Source organism: Mesoplodon mirus, assembly GCF_964341445.2.
Source record: "Mesoplodon mirus genome assembly, chromosome: 9".
Lineage (NCBI taxonomy): Eukaryota > Metazoa > Chordata > Mammalia > Artiodactyla > Ziphiidae > Mesoplodon > Mesoplodon mirus.
Window position 1 is genome coordinate 63,896,355 of NC_138985.1, and position 20,332 is coordinate 63,916,686.

General features: G+C 39.3%; 1 long non-coding RNA gene across 1 annotated transcript; it reads right to left on the bottom strand.

The window, feature by feature from the left end:
* Positions 1-267: 267 nt before the first annotated feature.
* LOC309810097 lies at positions 268-9,886 on the bottom strand. Its single transcript, XR_014294939.1, has 2 exons — positions 9,706-9,886; positions 268-345 (listed from the first exon to the last, which is right to left on the bottom strand). It is a non-coding gene; the product is annotated as an uncharacterized lncRNA (long non-coding RNA).
* Between the last annotated feature and the right edge of the window lie 10,446 nt (positions 9,887-20,332).

Below are 20,332 nucleotides of genomic sequence, written 5' to 3' on the forward strand. Positions count from 1 at the left end.
TAAACAAACCTGCCCTCAGGAGAAATTAGTTAAACAAAGCCTAACATGTATTATCAGAGTCCAGCTGACCTGAAGGAAGGGAAATACCCAACTCGAGCCCACTCTAGCCATCCTGTTACACCTAAGGAGAGAGAAAAAATTGAAAAACATTTGTGAAGTTCACAGTCCAAAGGCACAGGCTCACTAAGAGACCGAGACCTAATCATAGGACTGTAGAAGCTTCCTTTCCTCCAACACCTCACCACCATATCACTAAAGATCTATTTTTTTTTTAATTATTTTATTTATTTATTTATTTATTTATTTATTTATTTATTTATTTTGCGGTACACAGGCCTCTCACTGCTGTGGCCTCTCCTGTTGCGGAGCACAGCCTCCGGACACACAGGCTCAGTGGCCATGGCTCACGGGCCCAGCCACTCCGCGGCATGTGGGATCTTCCCGGACCGGGGCATGAACCCATGTCCCCTGTATCGGCAGGCGGACTCTCAATCACTGCGCCACCAGGGAAGCCCTAAAGATCTATTTATAGCAGCTCCTTTTGCCTGGTGCATCATGTCTGGCTAGTAAGAAAAAATTACAATGCAAAAAACACAATTTGAAGAGACAGAGCAATCTTCAGAACCAGACAGGCAGGAATATTGGAATTATCAGACCAGGGATTTAAAACATGATATGATTAAGATGCCTAGGGCTCCAATGGGTTAAGTAGACAACACGCATGAACAGATGGGCAATGTAAGCAGAGAGAGGAAATCCAAGGAAAAAAACAAAAGAGATGCTAGAGATGGAAAACACTGTAACAGAAATGAAGAATGCCTCTCATAGGCTTGTTAGGAGACTGGGCACAGCTGAGGAATGACTCTGTGCTAGAGAATGTATCAGTTCAGGCTCCAGCCAAAAGACTTTTCTTGTGAGGCCCCTGGCTTTTTCTTCTTAAGAATGGTTAATAATATTTTCCTCTCTAACAGGAGTTTGGAGGAACAATTAATAATAAATTGTGCAAAAGCTAAGCACTAATCATGAAAAAAGTTTTTCATGGTAACCATTAGCTTTAAGCATGCACTTCTGGCAAATCACCAGAAAAGTGCCACACTTTTATCTTGTTTAAATAATGAAGCACATTATGTGCTCAGATAATGTGCAATAGAGGCATTTTCTTTGACAGAAGACTCCTGGAAAATTTTTATTTAAAAAGACTAGCTGGTTCTGAGTCAGCATATTCCATCATGTGTCTCCCACTGAATGCAGCTATAAAACCTGGAAAGAATGCAATAAGGAGCTATTGGAGGGCTCTGAAAAGTAAGTACTATTTAGAGGAAAATTTATACCATTAAATGCTTACATTAGAAAAGAAAAAAGGTCTTTAATCAATCAACTTTCTCCTTAAGAAACTAGAAAACGAGCAAAATAAAACCTAAGCAAGCAGAAGAAAAGAAATAATAAAGAACAGAAATCAATGAAATTGAAAACTGAAAAACAAGGAAAACCAGTGAAACAAAATCTTGTTTTTTGAAAGAGCGATAAAATTGGTAAGCCTCAAGCAAGAGTGACAAGAAAGGAAGGAAGACGAAGGAGGGAAGGGAGGAAGGGGGGAAGAGAAGAAACAAATTACCATTGTCATTAATTGAGGAAGGGAAATCATTACAAGCCCCACAGACATTAAAAGGATAATAGGCAATATTGTGAACAATTCTACAAATATAAGTTCAACAACTTAGATTAAATGGAACAATTCCTCAGCCATATTGAAATAGATAACTTGTAGTACTATAATAGTTACAGGCCTTCTGAAAAAGAAATCTGCAGGCTGAGATCGTTTCATGGGTAAATTCTATCAAAAATGTAAATAAGAAATAACATTAGTTCTACACACTTTCTTCCAGAAAAAAAAAAGAGGAGGGAATATTTTCCAGCCCATTTTATGAGGCCAACATTAACTCGATACTAAAACCAGGCAAAGACAATACAAGAAAACTACAGACCAGTGTCCTTCATGAATATAAACAAAAACCTCCTCAACAAAATATTCCAGCAATATTCATCAACAAAATCAAATCCAGCAATATATGGAAAAGAACAATATGCCATGGCAAGTGCAGTTTGTCCCTAGAATGCAAGGGCAATTCAGTTTTCAAAATCAATCAATGTAATCCAACAAATTAACAGTCTGAAGAAGAAAAAACACATGATCATATTAATTTTTGCAGAAAAAGCATTTGTAGAAATGTATATCAAAAAAAAGTTAAAATCTGAGATATTATTTAGGCAACCAGCATTCTTTCAAGTGGGATAATATGCAATCGTCTCAGCTAGAATATATTGCTGAAGAAGGAGATTCCACAGATTCCTGCCATCTGTCTCTGTGTGTGTTCACCTTTAAACTTGCTCCCAGAAAATATTCTCTTGTCAACCACTGGATTTGAGACAGTGAGTTACCTTGTCCCAAGCCGTTTGCATTTTAAGTCTTCATTCTAAATATGGAATAAAAGTTTCTTTCTCCTTTTGAGGGACTTCCAGCATTTAGCAGGAAGGAGTTATTTTAGGGACATAGTTCCAGTACCTCTGAAACCACTTATTTAGGCAGCTATTTGCCTATGGATAATATCGGCCCCAGTGATGGCTGTTTGGGAATCTTCTGTTGTTCTCAGCCTTGAATTGTTTTTCTGTCCACTCATATGTATAGAAATACATTAGATGGGGGATCCTGAAAGTATCATGAGTCACAGAAATCTGCATAAATAAGGAATTTTATTTCTTAGGCCTGAAGGGGAAAATAAAAAATAAAGAAGTCTAAAAATATGTGGACTGGATTTTTTCTTGTTTCTGTAAAGAACATTAGTGAGAAAAATGCTTAAATTATATAAGTATTATAGATTAGAGGATAGTATATTATCAATGATAATTTCCTGATTTTGTAATTTATACTGTGGTTATATAAAGAATGTCTTTTTTTTGTTTTAGAAAGATACAGCTTGAAGTATTTAGGAGTAAAGGGAAAGCATGTCTGTAACTTAGTTTCAAATGTTCATTAAAATATATATCTATATATTAATACTTTACATATATATGTATGTATAGAGAGAGGATGATAAAGAAATTTTGGTAAAATATCAACATTTGGAGAATCTGGGTGAAGGGTATTGAGGCATTCTTTGTAACTGCTATTTTTTTATGACTAATATTATTTGAAGTACAAGTTAAAAAATAAAAGAGGCAGAACTCTCCATGCTTTAAGGGCAGAAAGATGGGAAGGCATAAATGCAATCTCTATAATCCTTAGCCATCTGGCACATCTAGGGAGTGTAGGAAGGTCTTGCTAAATGGGGAAGAATTTTAAGAGGAAAGCTTGACCAGTGTATAGTAGAATCTCATGAGTATAAATCTTCTTTTGAGTTAGAAATCAAGGCTCTGAGAGTTTGTGCAACTCCCTGGGCATTGTGGAAATTTGAACTCAAGTTGCTATAGCCATTTTCATCCTATACCTCCAACATTTTTAGTTAAAAGAAAACATTTGGATTTTGTTCTAACATATCCTTTTGGATTATATCAGTTAAAATAATGTGATTTTGACACTATGAATTATATAAGGCACTTGGACCTTTAGAAGTAATGTTGCTTACTGTTGATTTGTGAACATCCATGTAAATAAGTACAAGATTCAATAAGTAAGAATGTTTTACCAGCCCGTCATGGTCTATAGAAATATACTCATAATAAAATGAATGAAATTACTGCTCTCTTCTATGTATCCAACATGTGTTTTCATCCATTTCTAGAGGTGAGCAGTTATTTCTGTGCCTGACTTATTTTCTAGATACTTAGATAAGATAAGTTCCTTTCATAGAATTGACCCTAAAATCTGTTGGGAGAGATTATCTTAAGTGTGCACTCCTTTCAACTGCCTTAGTTGGAACCGGTAGGGACCACTTTCTGGTTAAAATAGATCTCCAACCAATGGCAAAGTGACTCAGGTGCTGATAAATTCCTCATTGATTGCAGCATTTGTGTGTTACCTTGAATCTTTATAACCCATATCTCCCAATCACATCATTCTCATCTATTCACAATGGGCAACATCACCCCAAGCTTTGTATGTAAGAGTCAGATTTATGACTGAGAATATTTAGTTTAACAAATATGTATTGTCTGCTATGTGCTTGGCATTGTGCTAGTTTATATAAAGTGTGTTTATATTAAAAAATCATTTAAAATGGAAAAGAAGAAATATCCTATACCTAGAATGGTAAGTCTCATGTGCCAGCTTCTGTAGATAGAAAGTATAGCCTCGAGTATCCACCAGGTATTTGCCAAGGCTGGAATAGAGGTTTCCATCCAAAGAATAGAAGGCAGGAGGGGGTTACATTAGCAGAGAAGGGATATGGAGCACATAGTCCAATGCTATCATCAACCTCATGGTGGGGGGCATGCAGTGAAGAAAGGGAAGGGAGAGTGGTATGCCCCAGGGATAGTAAAGCTAGAGAAATATTTTTTTTGATAGAAGGCAAAACTTATTTGACTAAGGATACTAAGATTTAAGTAAAATAAGGGAAGGCAAGTAGCACAACAACCCCGGTCACCAATGGAAGAAATTAGGTGAGTTATAGAGAATATTTGGTCCCAGGTGAAACTTGAAACTTTAAGTATTTTTGCTTGGGGAGAAGATTCACTACTCACCATTCCCCACTTCCTCCCCCCCCCCCATAACTAGTTTATTGAAGGTATTTAAGCAGGAAGTGTGACACATGGGTGCCCCAAACAGCAGCTCTTACAGCTATGTCATGAGATTAAACATGGGGAGAGTCGCCTCGTCTCAGCTCTGTTGAAACCACAGCAAGATACATGGGGAATATATTCAGAGAAAGAGGGGAATGACTAGGCTTCCTGTTCCTGTAACATTAGGTTTGCAGGCAGTGTACTTGCTGGATAATGCCTCATGTCTTAAAAACAAAACATAAAAAACTGCTTGGGGCTATTGTGCCATCAGAAAACTATACTTAAACTACGTAATATGTGATTACTGAAAGCTCTCATGGCCATGAGCAGAGCCCTGGCTTGTTTATAGCATCTCTATTTTTCTTATGTTTGTCACAAATTACTCTCATATGGAAATGCATTTTTGATAAAGGTAAACATACTATTTCACCCACAAGAAGGGCTTTATCAGTGGAGCTAGAATTGCTGAGTGGAACTCTAAAATTACTCATACATAGAACTATTGCATAAGTGTAGCCAGAATGCAAACCCAATCACCTGGAAAACGGAAATCACTTGGGCAGAAGGTTCTGCTGCTGTGGTAAGGATGAACCTTTTTCTCATTTCAGCTTTCTTTTCCATTTAGCTTTAGTGCCCATATCTTTGAAAAACTCTGTTAATTAATTTTTAAATCACAAAAATACAATGACTCTAGGTACTTTTCCCAGAGTTGTTTTGTCCCCAATCCCATAAAATTTCCATGTTTGTACATTTTGTGGTCAACGGCCAAATGCAAACTTTAGTTACGGGCAGTCTATGATGCTACAAGGTGAACTCTCTCCTCATTACTTGAGTCAAGCCCTTTTCTCTTTGTTACAGTGGGTTGAAGAAATAAGAGTAGCTCAATCCAAGCCACAAGAGTTCTTAACTTGAGACCTGGGTCTCAATATGCCAGATGGAGGCTTTGATGCCATAGCCTCCTGGGAGAAACCCAGGCCCTTGTTAAGAAACTAACTCCCTAAAATGTCTATCTTTTGTCTTACAGATTGGTTATAAACAAAAAAGCTATTTAAATCAAAATCAATTTTTTAATTTGATTATTGTTACTTATTTTTCCTCATATTTTACTTTTTTTGGTAAATGAAAAAGGAATATGTATGTGCTGCACACTAGAACAAATCAAAGATGCTTTGAATCCATCCCCACTCCTTTAAGTGTAATAAACTTCTTCCTTCGTGTTCAAGCAAAAGTACAAACATAGGATGATTTTTTTCCTCCAAATGAGACTATGTTGCATATATATCGCACTGCAAAAAGTTTCATTTGTTTATCAGTATTACATGGATATTTTCTAGCTATAGCTCTACCTCATTAAAAAAATAGCTGCCTTATAGTCTATCCTCTATATTATGTACTGTAATTTAGTCCTGCATTTCTCTTTGACGGATATTCAGTTTCCATTCTTTTGCCAATAAAATGTTGCACTAAATATCCTTGTGCATAAATTCTTACACGCTCTTACTTTTGTTCCTTTTTCTTAGATTCTCAAATTGGGCTTGCTGAGTCAGTAAGTATGAATGCTTTAACTATTATTAGTAAATGTCTTACAGTTCTTTCCCAAAACATTATAAAAATTCAACTTCAACCATCAAGCTATGAAAGTATTTGACTTACTTAACACATCCTAGAAGTGATTGGGTCATATTACTCTTTTAATTTTTATCCAGATCTGGGACGGGGAATATACCTAATGAGCTTAGGACATCTAGGTGTGCTGAAACACAAGGATGCTTTCGGTGACTAATGGTGTCCTGCCAAAGAGTCATTTAAGCTGGCTTGAAGGATCTCTCACTAACAAAATTGGAATAATTTAAGCATCAAAAAGAATAATAACTGAAATAGGTTGAAACACACCATATAATACATACGTATATATGTATATATTCTTCAATTCCTTCATCAAAAGGCCATCAGGGACACCTGTAGTTGAACAAGTTGAATTTATTTTTCTCATTCACTGCAGCCAGGAAAGACTGTACACCATGGGGAAGCAGGTGAGAAGGGGCAGTGAAGGAGGCATCTCAGGAACAGAGTGAGAAAGAACCTAATATGAACTTTGGGCTTTGGTTGGGCAGCTTGGGGGCAGGCCTAAGGAGTTTGTTCTAAATTGGGTGTTGCCAGAAAGCAGAGGCAATACTATGATTGAATATCTCATAAATGTTATCTACAGGGAAGGCGGACTAGAGCGAGGATAAAGCTGAAATGGCTCAAAAGCAGAAGTCACTCATATTAGCCGCCAGAGGGGAGTGTTTGGTATTTTGTGGGTTGTACGGCAACTTTGAAGTAGCTGTTCTGTGAGATTGTTTATTTCCAAGAATAGAACAGCACAGCTCAGCTGTAAGCATTAGGCCCATCTGTAAGGGCAGGAGGCCTGGCTGTGGGTATCAGGTTATTCTCGGATATCGGGGGCTGCTTGTTTTCCCTGATAGGTAGGCAGGGAGCTAGATGGATATAGAAAAAAAGCCAAATTTTTTGAAGTAAGAAGGAAAAGAGGAACCTCATGAGTCATCCTTGGAGGTAGGTTTTAGACCTACTCCTTCCTCTGAAAATTGCTAACGAAGCAGAAGGAATTAGTGACTTATCCCGCCTTTTCAGTATGTACTCTCTAAAGGTTTCCCCCGCTATCCGAAAGTAGCACCCTTCCTGAGCCGAAATGGCGTTAAGGTGAAGAAGCAATTACCAAAGGACACATCTTGCTAACAGGTGCACAAAATAAATCGAGATCAAGCACAGATGCTCACAGACACAGTTCAAAGCTAGGGCGTCCTGATGCTGAGATGCTGAGCGTAGTTCCAGGGGAAGGAGCTTGGCAGTGCCACCCTCACCGCTCAGGGTGTGTGCTGCCTCTGTAACCACTGGCTGTGAAACACGCTGAATGCTATTTTCATTTTTTGCCTTTTTTCCTAAAAGTGAAAATCTTCTTTGGATCTCTTTCCATTAGCCAAATCAGGTGCTAATATAAGTCTATCAAAAAAAGTGAAGTGGCTTAAAGTGAACTTTCAAAAAGTGGGGAATACCTGGATAGGGACCACCTTAATGAAGAGGGACAGGTCTTAGAGAAGAATTCCAGGTAATAAATGTTGTACAAATGATAAAACTAAAAAATTGCCATTTTTCAACCCATGATGAAAAAAATTCATTCAAGTTAAGATTATCAGTAGATGCCGAAGCAATTTGGGGAAAGGTGAATGGAGAAATGTATGTTTACATGTCACCAGAATATTTGTCATTTGTTCATAAATGACATACTGGTCACAACTGGGAAACACAGCTTTACAGTATAGGATGAGGTTATTGCCATGTTGACCCAATGAACAATCCTAGAACCAGTAGTAGTGGACTTCAGACATTATCTGCCCTCTGATGTGGTGCATCCCCTGCGAAATCTCTTGCCCAAAGTGCTTAGCCTCAATCTAATCAACCTTTAGATACAACCTCAGTTTACAGGGAATACAGCAACAATAAGGAAAGCTACAAGGAAGTAACCCAGGAGGTAGGACATTGTGTGATTCAGCCGGCCAGGCTCTTCAACAGATCACTACCATGGAAAAAAATGATAGGGGTGGGGATTCCACTCAAGGTTAAGAGAGATTCAAGAGACATGATGACCAAATGCAGTAAGTGATCTTTACTGAGTCACACTGTAAGCTGTCAAAGATGTTTTAGGGTCAGTTGAGGAAATTGAAATATAGGCTGGGTATTAGATAACTGAAAGAATTATTGTTAATTCTGGTATAGTATTGTGGTTATTTAAGAAAATAAGATATGATAACAACTACAATAAATTCATTTATCAATATGGGAGGTATAGTATGCCTCTTCATGTGTTCAGAACTTGTATTATGTCCCTCAGTAAGATTTTATAATTTTTTTACATACATGTTAAAACTTTCTTTTTCAACTTATATAGATATTTTACAGTTTCTGTCACTATAAGGAATAGAACACTCCCTCATCCTTACTTTTTCATACCTAATTTAGCATTTCTAGGGCAGACAATTGCTATGGGCTTAATATAGCAACTCAACAACCCTTTCTCATCTATGCTCTTGGAAGCATTAAGAGTCCAAACATGATTGGAAGTAGGGTGTGGAGGAGTGAGGAAGTAAAACACCTTGAAGAGAGATGTTGTTAATAGCATTTTTGATGTATTAATAGACAAATGACAGTTGAATCCTGACAACTAGGAAGGAAAAGTATGCACTAGAAGAAATGAAAAACATACTAGAACTTCCAAATTAATTTGAGAAGGAAGAATAAAAAGAAATAACCCCTGCATCAAAAATAAAAGTTAAAAGTAAAATTATATATTATCCAGAAAGAGGCAAAGTATAAATAGCCCATAGAAAAGGCTATTAGCACAGATAAACTTCTAGTCAAAGGAAATTTTAGAGCTGCAAAAAATTTTAAAGAAAAAATAAGAGGAAATTAAGTAATTACTCAACCATAAGAATTTATGAAAAGAACAACCAAGTAAAACAAACTAGAATATGGTAAATAATAAAGATAAAAGTAGAAATCAACAAACTAGAAAACAAAAAAAATTGTAGAAAGGAAAAATAAAACCAAAAGTTGGTTCTATGGGAAGAACAATAAAATAATGTTCTGTTAAGTCTGACTGAGGATAAAAAGAGCAAGTATACACTATGTGAGAAATGAGAATATGAGACTGAATCCTGGATCCTGAAGAAATTATAGAAATTAAAAGGCAACAGTATATGTAAGTGTAAGGCAATAAATTTAAAAATTTAGGGGAAACATAATTTCTTAGTTTAAAAAATCTACTAGAAGTGATTGAAGAAACAATACAAAACGTGAACAGACCAATAAAGACAGGGACAATAATTTAAGATCATTTATTTTAAAGAACTGGAACCAGAAGTTTTTATAGCTGAGCTCTATCTAATCTCTTTTTTTTTTTTTTCTTTTGCGGTACGCGGGGCCTCTCACTGTTGTGGCCTCTCCCGTTGCGGAGCACAGGCTCTGGACGCGCAGGCTCAGCGGCCATGGCTCACGGGCCTAGTCGCTCCGCGGCATGTGGGATCTTCCTGGACCGGGGCATGAACCCGTGTCCCCTGCATTGGCAGGCGGACTCTCAACCACTGCGCCACCAGGGAAGCCCCTCTATCTAATCTTTAAAGGACAAATCATTTCAATATTTATTTAAATCATTCAGACCACAGGGACTGTAGCATAATCTTCATATTAAAATCTTAAAAACACAGAACATAAATAGGGAAACATAGAACATAAATAGGGAAACATAGAACTATTTCACTTATGAGTAAAATGCAGAATTCCAAAATAGAATGTTATCATATCAAAGAATAATAGTCATGATAAAACAGAATTTATTCTAAAATGTAAGGATAGTGCTGTATTAAGAAATCAGTTGATATAATTCATCATATTAGCAAATTAAAGAACAAAAACTGCATGATTAATAGATACTGAAAAAGATATTTGACTCATTTCAGGAACCATCCTTAGTTTTAAAAAATATGTAAAAAAGAATAGAAGAAAGCTACAGTTCTTAGAATTGAAGAAGACTATACCAAAAACAGGAAGCAAATGTCATTAAATGAGGGAATTTTAAGTCAAGAATAGAACAGATATCTTTGCTAACACTACTATTATTCAATATTATTTTTGGAAATTTTAATGCAATAAGATGAAACAAATTAGCAGTAAACATATAGGAAAATCCAAAAATTATATTTTCATCATTAATATGATTATTCACTAAGAAAACTATCAGAAAGCCAAAATCTGTTAAAATTAATGAAATCTAGAAATTAAATATAATAAATTAAATTGCTATTTTAAAATCCATAACAATTGTCTGCCCTAGAAATGATAAATTAGAAAGGAAAAGGTGAGGGTTATTGAGAGCTTCTCTGGTTCTGCTTTCCTCCTACCCCTCCTTCCCTCTCTCCCTTTCCAGTTCTATCAAAGTATATAAACTTGGAAATATCATTAACTGTTCCCTCACTCTTGTTTCTTTTACAGGAGAGCATATCATTTAAGAGTACAGATAGAAAATCAAATTATCTGGTTTTAAACCCAGGCTTTGCCTTTTGCCAGCTCTGGGAACCTGGAGGGCAATATTTGGAGGTATTTACCCAGGTTTTCTTCTCTGCATTTGTATGTGTGGGTGTATGTGTATGTTGTACTCATTTCACCCTTGCTGCCCTTAAGAGATAGATATTCAGAAATTCAGAGATTCATTTGTTCAACAATGTTTATGGAGCACCTATCTGTGTATAGATACCGATTTAGGTGTCAAAGATACAGCAGTAAACAAGACAGATAAGGTCCCTGCTCTCATGAAGCTGATATTCTAGTGGAGGAAAAATAGCGAGATCACAGATAACTAGATAATGGATAGATACATACATACATAGAAAAATAGTTGGCACATAGAGTAACTAAATAAGAAAAATATCAGATAGTGATAAATATTATACAAAGAATTAAAATATTGTGATAATGTTCCAGTTATCTATTACTGTATAACAAACTTTTACAAAGCTTAGTGGCTTAACAAAACAACCATTCTACTATCTCACAGTTTCGTGGGTGAGAAATTTGGGGAGGGCTCAGTTTCATGAGTCTTCTGCTCCACATGGGGTTGTCCAGGTGATATTCAGCCAATGGCTGGTCTTGTATAGATATTTGGTGCCTGGGAGGGGTGGCTGGAAGTCTGGGATTGTTGTCTGGAGAGCCTGCACATGGCCTGCCCAGCAAGGCAGTGTCCGGGTAGTCAGGCTTCTTATGTGGCAACTCAGGGCTCCAGGTGAGGGTGTTCCAAGAGGCCCAGGCAGATGTTGCAAGGAACCTAGCTTCAGAAGTCCTACAGTGTCACTTCCACTGCATTCTGTTGGTCAGGCAAGTCATTAAAGCCAGTGCGGATTCCAGGGGAAGGAAATTAGACCCTTCCTTTCAAATTAACAATGACTTGGGTGATTGGGAAGGCTGACTGAGGAGGTAACATTTAAGCTGAGAGCTGAATAATATGAAGGATTGGACCCTGAAGATACAAAGAGAAAGCTTACCTACCGGTTGGTCAGAGGAACTAAAGAGTAAGGGCTTGGTGTGTCTGAGAAACTGGAAGTGACTGGGAGGGCAGTGAGCAAGGGGAGCAGTGGTATGAGATAAGTCAGCAAAGCCACGGGGGACCAGGTTATGTAAGATTTTGTAAGCCTAGCTGAGAAATTTGGATTTTATTTTAAATGCTTCTTATTCCCAGAATCTACTAAAGAAGTTTTAGCAAAGGCCAGTCAAATCCGTAGATTCTCTACAGAATTGCTTGTCAGGAAAGAGGCAAGAGCAGAAGCAGGGAGGCTAGCTAAGAGGCATCTGCAGTAGTACAAGAAGGAAATGATGGTGTATGGACCAGTGTGGTTGTAGGGAAGGCCAGACTGAAGATCTGTTTTGGAGGCATTATTGATGGATTACATGATTGGAATTTAGGAAAATCAAAGAATCAAGAAAATCCCCACCCCAAGATAAGTTTTAAGGAGTCTAAGAGCATAAAGCTTCTCAGAGGTACCTTCTTAATTTCTTTCCTTCTTTACTCCATATACTTCATACAATCCATCACCAAGTCCTGTTCATTCTACCTTCAAAACGCATCCCCAATCCTACTGCTTCTCATCACTTTCACCACTAGTCCCAGCTTCCAGCAACGTTCACCTGGGTTAATGTAATAACCTCCTAAGTGGTCTCCTGCTTCTACTCTTGTTCCACCTTGTCAGCTTGCACGAAGTGGTCAGCATGATCTTTTAAAAATGTAAATCATATCCCCTTCTCAAAACTTTTCAACTTCTCTCTCATTTGGAATACAGTGTGAAGCGCTCACTGTGCCCCTGCTGTCCATCAACCTCACTCCCACTCTTCTCCTTCTCACTCTCCTCTGCTAACACTGGCTGTGCTGTTCTGATCACAGGGAGACCACAGCTGCCTCAGGGCCTTTGCACTTCTCGCCCTGTTTGCCTGGACTGCTTTCCTCAGAGTTATTCACCTGGCACACTCCCCAACTTCATTCAAATCTCTCATCCTCAGAGATACTTACTCTGACCTAAGCTCCCTGCCCCCTCACTGTCTAGCCCTTTAACCCTCTTTTATACATATTTATTGTACAAATTACCCACCTGAAGTTATATTTCATTTGTTTATCTGTTTGTTGTATATCTGTTATTTATTTATTATATATCTCATTCATTGGCATGTAAATTGATGAGGGAAGCAGCCTGTCTGTCCTGTTCATTGCTATATACCCAGGGCCCAGGACTGTGCCTGGTATAATGAAGGCACTTAAATAACATTTGTAGAAATGAATAAATGTTAGCTATTATTATCATTATTAATATTATGAGGGGCTTCCCTGGTGGCGCAGTGCTTGAGAGCCCGCCTGCCGATGCAGGGGACACGGGTTCGTGCCCCGGTCCGGGAAGATCCCACATGCTGCGGAGCAGCTGGGCCCATGAGCCGTGGCCACTGGGCCTGCGCGTCCAGAGCCTGTGCTCCGCAACGGGAGAGGCCACAACAGTGAGAGGCCCGTGTACCGCAAAAAAAAAAAAAAAAAATTATGAGTTACTTGCATATCCTCTTGATTTTTCCTTCTAAATGTCTCTGTTCATGCCTTCTTTCCATACTCGCTTGGCAGTCACCACCTGAATCCAGGCCTCTCTCACTCCACACCTGACGACCGGTGAAGCCTTCTTCCTGAGCTTCAGAAATCTAGTTACTTTCCTTCTCCAGGCATCTGTCATGTGATGGCCTGGTCACTCTTTCTGAAACATTGCCTAATTATTTCATATCTCCTTTCTAACAGCATGAAGTCTAATCACTGTAGCCTTGCAGTCATTTCCCTCATAGCTGGTCTCTCTCAATCTTTTGCAGCTTCATTTCCCATCACTTCCTCCTGTGAACCCTTGCCCCCAGACAAATTGCTGCACTTGCTCAAAACTGGTACTTTTCCATGCCTGTGAGTTGACCCGTACCATTTGGCCCATCTATCCCAAACCTTCCCTGCTATTCAAAGTTGGGCTCAAATCTCACATCCATGGGAACTGACTCAGAAGCAAGAATTCTCTAAGTAGTCTTACATTTATTTCCCTCTCCCCCATTTGAACCTTGTATTGGCTCAGTCATATATTATACTGACTACACACTTTGTATATGAATATATAGGTGTACTCAGTCCTACCTTCACAAATATAGAGCCAGTATGTCCAACATGTACACTGTAGCTTAAAGTTTTAACTATTTCCACTTTAGCTTAAGGCTCTCAGTTATAGTCCTGCCCTGTCCCTTATTATGTGTGATTTGACAGATTCTATAATCTCTTCGAGTTTCTATTTCCTTTTCAGTAAAATGGGGATAATAATCTCTCTCTCATAGTGCTGTCATTAGAATTGGATGAGCTCAAATACAATGTTTAATACACAGTGGGCCCCAATTAATTGTTATTATTCCTTTTTGTGTTTCCCACAGTGCCACTTCATAGTGTGGTTTTGATGGCTTTGCAAATAGACAGGGAAATATCTGCAATAGGCATTATACCACCAGCTAGCCTTATCATGCATATTTCATAAAGATTACAGCTTTAAAATCAATGTATATTCCTGGTTCTGCCTTCTTCCTGTCTTGCTTTGGACATTACTGTTTTCACTTAACTTATGACACCTGAGTCCATCTGGGGAGCATTAGGCTTTCCCTAGATATTCCCACCCCTGTGGGAGCACCAATCATGGCATCTTTCCCGCAGTGGGGGAAATAAAGCATGAGGACGGGAGTGAGGATAGGAATGACCACTTTTGCAGCCAGATTTCTGGAAGGTAAATGATTCGAGCAATGTGATTCCAGAAATAAGCTTATCTGAGTAGCATGACCATTCGCTGGGACTGACTCAGGCACACATAATCTAAAGGTCTCTTCTCCATCGTCTTAAGTTGTGGTAAAGTCGTCCCAATAATACTGAGCAAGCTCTTTCTTGGCCTAATGCCCCCTTTTGGTGACGCTATAATCTGTATTTTTATTCCTTCTTATTTACCGTCTATGGTCTCAGCAGTTGAGCCGTTGTCAGAGGTCTTGTTCTGTCCTTCCCATGCTGGCAAATCTGCACAGACAGGGAGATGTGGTACAGAAAACCCTGTGTCATTGTCAGTGGGTTTCACACCAGGATTCAGTCTGCACAGGGGCTGCCTGGCACGTGCTCATAGTCACTGGGCAGGGGAGCTACTGCAGGGCCTTCCCTTTTGACTGCAGCGTCTGTCATGGACAGAGCAGTATCACAGAACTGGTGAGGCGATATTGTTTTCTTATGTTTCCTTCCAACACAACAGAAGTAAGATGGAGGGGTTTTCATTCAGGACCAAAATGATGCAGTCACGTGGATCAATGGAGTCTTAGGAGCAGAGAGCGCACTGGGATGGGGAATTGAGGAGAGCTCCAGAGAGGAACCACTTACAGAGGTACAGGCTGTGTTAAGTGAAGCAAGGGCCGTGCAACACTCCAAGACCAGCAGCAGTGAGAATGCTTACCTGCTAGGCCAGAGTGAGAGAAAGGAGGAATAGTACCCCCGCTTACCGCGGTTTCATTTTCCATTGTCAGCCTCTGTACATAAATATTACATGGAAAATTCCAGAAATAAACAATTCTTAAGTTTTAAGTTGGGTGCCATTCTGAGTAGTGTGATGAAATCTCTGTCCTGCTCCATCCCACCCAGGATGTGTATCATCCCTTTGTCTAGCGTATCTGCCCATTAGTCGCATAGTAGCCGACTAGGTTATCAGGTCAACTATCTTGTGTTCTAATCCACCCTTATTTTGCTTAATAATAGCTCCAAAGCGAAAAGAGTAGTGATGCTGGCAACCCGGATATACCAAAGAGAAGCCGTAAAGTGCACCCTTTAAGTGAACAGGTGAAAGTTCTCAACTTCATAAGAAGAGGAAAAAAAAAGTATGCTGAGGGAGCGAAGATCTATGCAAAGGACAAATCTTCTATCTGTGAAATTGTGAAGATGGAAAGAGAAATTCGTGCTAGCTTTGCTGTCGCACCTCAAGCTGCAAAAGTTATGGCCTCACTTCATCTCATCACGTAGCCTTTGTATGATCTCACATCGTCGCAAGAAGGGTGAGTAGAGAACAATAAGACAATGAGAGAGAGAAACCACATTCATGTAACTTTTATTACGGTATATTATAATTGTTCTATCTGTAATATCTATGTTATTAGTTATTGTTGTCAATCTCTTACTGTGCCTAATTTGTGAATTAAACTTCATGATAAGTATGTAAGTATAGAGCAAAACATAGTATATACAGGGTTCAGTAGTATCCCTGATTTCAGGGATCCACTGGGGGTCTTGAACCGTATCACCCACAGATAAGGGAGGACTACTGTATTACCAGAACCTAGAGGAAACATCCGTAGGTCTAAGAGGGAGGTACCTAAAAGATGCCCTGTCTTCAGTAGAGGTGTCTCTAGCTCAGAGTGACCAGGCAGGGAGCAAGCTGGAAAAAATAAAGACCCCTTCTCCCTCGTCCTGCTATGATAGTGCTTCCCCACAGCTGAACCCAATAGAATGGGAGCCAGATGACAAGGGCCCTGCTGCTGCTGACCATAACATTCAGCTCCTCAGGCACAGAGCACGGTAGAGAAGGGTAGGGCTGGGTCTGCAGGGGCAGGGGAGGAATGTTTAGCATATGGGGATTGTTAGTTTAGGTGTTAGTGGGTCTGATGGATCAGGAGGGCAGGCCTGGCAAGAATCTCTTTGAATGAGTTAATTTAATATTTGGGGCCCAAAGAAAGGAGGACATGACCTTGAATGAGGAGGAAGGGGGCGGGAGATGGAACAGCATGGTGTCTGGCATGTGGTTTCCTGGAGTCCTGCCCATGTACTCAGGTGTGAACGGGGGAAAATGGGAAACACTACTTTAGCTGGTAGGTACATGTTAGCATTAATATGACTCACAGGCTAATTTATAGCCACAGGCTAATGAGGTCTGGAGCAATACAAGTTAGACTGAAATAATTTTTGCACATTGGTTTATGTTTAGTTCTTTTGTACTGTAGTTAGCATGGTAACCTGTCTAAATTTTAAAGTGTGTTTTCCCCCCATCTCTGTTCTATATGTATTTTATAAATTATATCCTTGAACTTATTTTTGTGACATAAACTGCTTTGGTAGTCTGGTGAAACCCCTTCTTAGAAAACTGTTTTTAAATGCATGACAAAAAACATAGGCTCCAAAGAAAAATTTTAATATCAGAATACAGTTATCAAATCTTTTAATGTGATATAAAAAGATATATAGTTTGTTAATGCATTAGATAACAAGATTTGGTGGTGGGTCTAATAAACACCACACTTTGCCATGCCGCACAGCTTGTGAGATCTTAGTTCCCCAACCAGGGGTCGAACCTGGGCCCTCAGCAGTGAAAGCGCAGAGTCCTAACCACTGGACCACCAGGAAATTCCCAAAACACAACACTTTTGAAATGTCATGAGCATAGTACTATTTTGAAGTTTTGGCATCAACTTTAATGTGATGTGAAACTTGTAATTTCTACTGTTGTCAAAGTCAGAGATACCGCTAACATAGCCATGGTCAGTGCCCACCTTCATAAATGAAGGAAATACCAATTTTTAGTTAAAGAGTAATGACAACAGAGATATATTTTTTGCTCTAGTTCACGAACATCCTGAATTCTGTCTACAAGCCTGTTATTAAGAACTCTTGCTAGGATCTCCTAAACCCCCTCACAACTGAAACAAAAACAAAGGCAGCATGAGAGTAAAATTGGAAAATTTTAGATAATGAATCATGGAAAATTCTAGATAATGAATCATGGGCCAGAGAGGAAGAGATGGAGCCACCCCATATTGAGGAGATGAAAAGAATGTTCTAAGAGACTCCAAGAGTCCTGGAGAGCTAAGTCAGCTCCAAGCCTTCCTTGAAGCCATGGCTGTGGAGAACACCCTCCTCCACCCAGGAGGAGCCTGGTAACTCAGCCTGTTACCCACTGGGCATGAAGTCTTTGGAGACACATTCTCTGGTCAATCCCTCAGTAATCTGCCTTGTGCACTCTTCTTCTCACGTGGACCAGCCACTAGAAGAGAGGGCTTGAACATCTTCAGGCTAGTCACGGCCTAAAGGGAAGGTCCTACCCTCTGACCAAAGTTGACAAAACAGAATTTATGTGATATAGGTAAAGATGCCTGGTCTGAAATGAAGTCTAAAGGAGACACTAATGAGAACAGCTGCAGAATATATCTGAAAATTAACCACAAACCCCACACCCCCAGATGGGTGCCAAGTTATTTAGAAGAGTTATAATAGTTGCAGTCAATTGCATACTTGGACACCTCCAGCTTTAGCAATACTACAGGATTCTGGACAGTTAAGCAAATTGTGGGAATAATTTACAGACTGAAGTAGGTGTTATGCTTACAGGAGTGGGCCTGGAAAAGTGTTCTTCTCTCAAGAGTGGAGGCTCTGGCTCTAAGGCAGCTTCCTGGGCTGTGCTGAGCCAAGAGGCAATGAAAAGCTGGCAGATGATACCATTTCAATGGCCTGACCTCTCAGTCACTCTTGTGACCCCAAAGAAGCCACAACTACCTGAAGGGGGAATTGTAATTCTAATACAGTAACAAAGATTGGGCTAGTTCATACATTTAAGACAAAAGTCACATGAGGGCAATGAGAAATGTCGTTTATTACACAGGTCCTAAATTCCTCTCCATTTTTCCTAAGTGCCAGGTGGTCCTAAGAGATGACTGGGAGAAAGGGGGACATGAGGATGATGACAGCATGGTGAGGCCTCCTATCTGGGCCCAACCTTTTTGAGTCCTCATGGGAACATGGGTGAAAGCTGGTCTAATAATAGATATTTGACACCCTACACAAGAGGGAAGAACAGAAGATTAAAGCTCAACTCCTCTAATTTATATATGGGAGACTAGGACTCAGAGAGGTGATTTGCCTGAAATGTGACATTTTAGAATAAATAATACCAGACTAAAATGCAGCTTTTCTGACCTCTGATCATTGTGCTTTTTCCATCATTTAGAAAAAATTCTAAGCAAACCTCAAACACTGTTTATATCTTGGCCTTCATGGCTCAATCTCAGCATTAGAAGGGGAAGTGATGGCTGTGGTCTCTCAGTGATGAAGGATGAAGACCAAACCTGGAATGGGTCAGACCAGATGCCAGAAAGCACAAACCTACTAGGTACACATTTTAAATTGGCTCACTCAAAACCTATTCACATACCCTCTCATGCCTTACTGTACCACAGAAGCTGGAAAGCTAAAACTTTCCTTCCCAGATTCCCTTGCAGCTAAAAGAGACCATGTGAGATGTGGTGAATAAGACATAAGCTCAAGTCAGCTGGTTCTATATCTTCTGCTTCTTCTTTCTCCCTGACTAGAATGTGAACTTGATGTTGGAGGTGTATCAGTCATCCTCAGGATTATGGGACAGGAAGAGAAAAAGCGCAGACCCTTGATGACATTTTGAGGTGCTGTACTAGCCTTGATTTGCTTAAACCCAGACTTCTCACTGAGGTAAATCCCTTCCTTGTGTAAGTCCACATTCATTAAGTTTTATGGTACTTGTGCCAAACATAATCCTAACTTATATTTCAGTCTGTGAGTCAAAAGTGGACTCAAGGATGGCAAATACATGCTAAAACAAATTTCAGTAGGGTGAGTTCATGTGATCATTGAGTTTAAAGCTCAGTATGATATAATACAAGTTAGCGAAGAGATCCAATTAAAGAAGGTAAGAAAACTGTCTAGATATGAAATGCTGTTTGTATGGAGTGGTTTTGAAGGCCCAGAATGTGACCTGTGGATGTGCTTCGGTTGGATAACTCTCCAACATTTATTAATCAAGGCACCATGATTCAAGGTCATCATTACTTCATTTGGGGCCATCTATCCTCATTCCTCTTGTAAAAATAAAATAAAATGGCCACCAGAGGGTGTGGGAATGGAAATACTGAGGCAAAAACATGCCTTCAAACCAGACTGCTCTAGGGATGTTGTCACAGCGGGGTCCAAGGTAGCCTGTGGCCTGTTGGAATAAGAGAGGATAAAATACAGCCTTAGAATAAGGTTAGAACTTTGGTTTCTTGGTCTAATTTCATCCCACTGGAGACAATCATGTTATGAGGTGATATTAGCTGTAGCATTGAAGTTTAAAGAATAATGCTCTTGTGGGTAGGCTGCCATGGGTTTGTGAGTCAGAGAGAATTCTCTGATGGTTTGGTGAGAACAGCTGAAAGGGCATACAGTGTGTGCTTCCTTCAATTATTCCTGAAGGGCTTCTCACTTAGTTGGGTTTAAACTATCTCCACCAGGGCCCATTAAGAGAAAAGAAAAAAAAAAAAAAAGAATATGATTTGAAAAACAGACTTTGAACAATTAAAGTACATGCTTCCAAATGTAAAATCAAGAACTATATTAACTTCTCAAATAAGAAAAAGGGTAATTAAAAAAATAAACTTAGGGGGATTCCTCTCCTAGTCAGTCTTGGTGCTGGAGCTCCTGGTTTAGCTGGTAGAG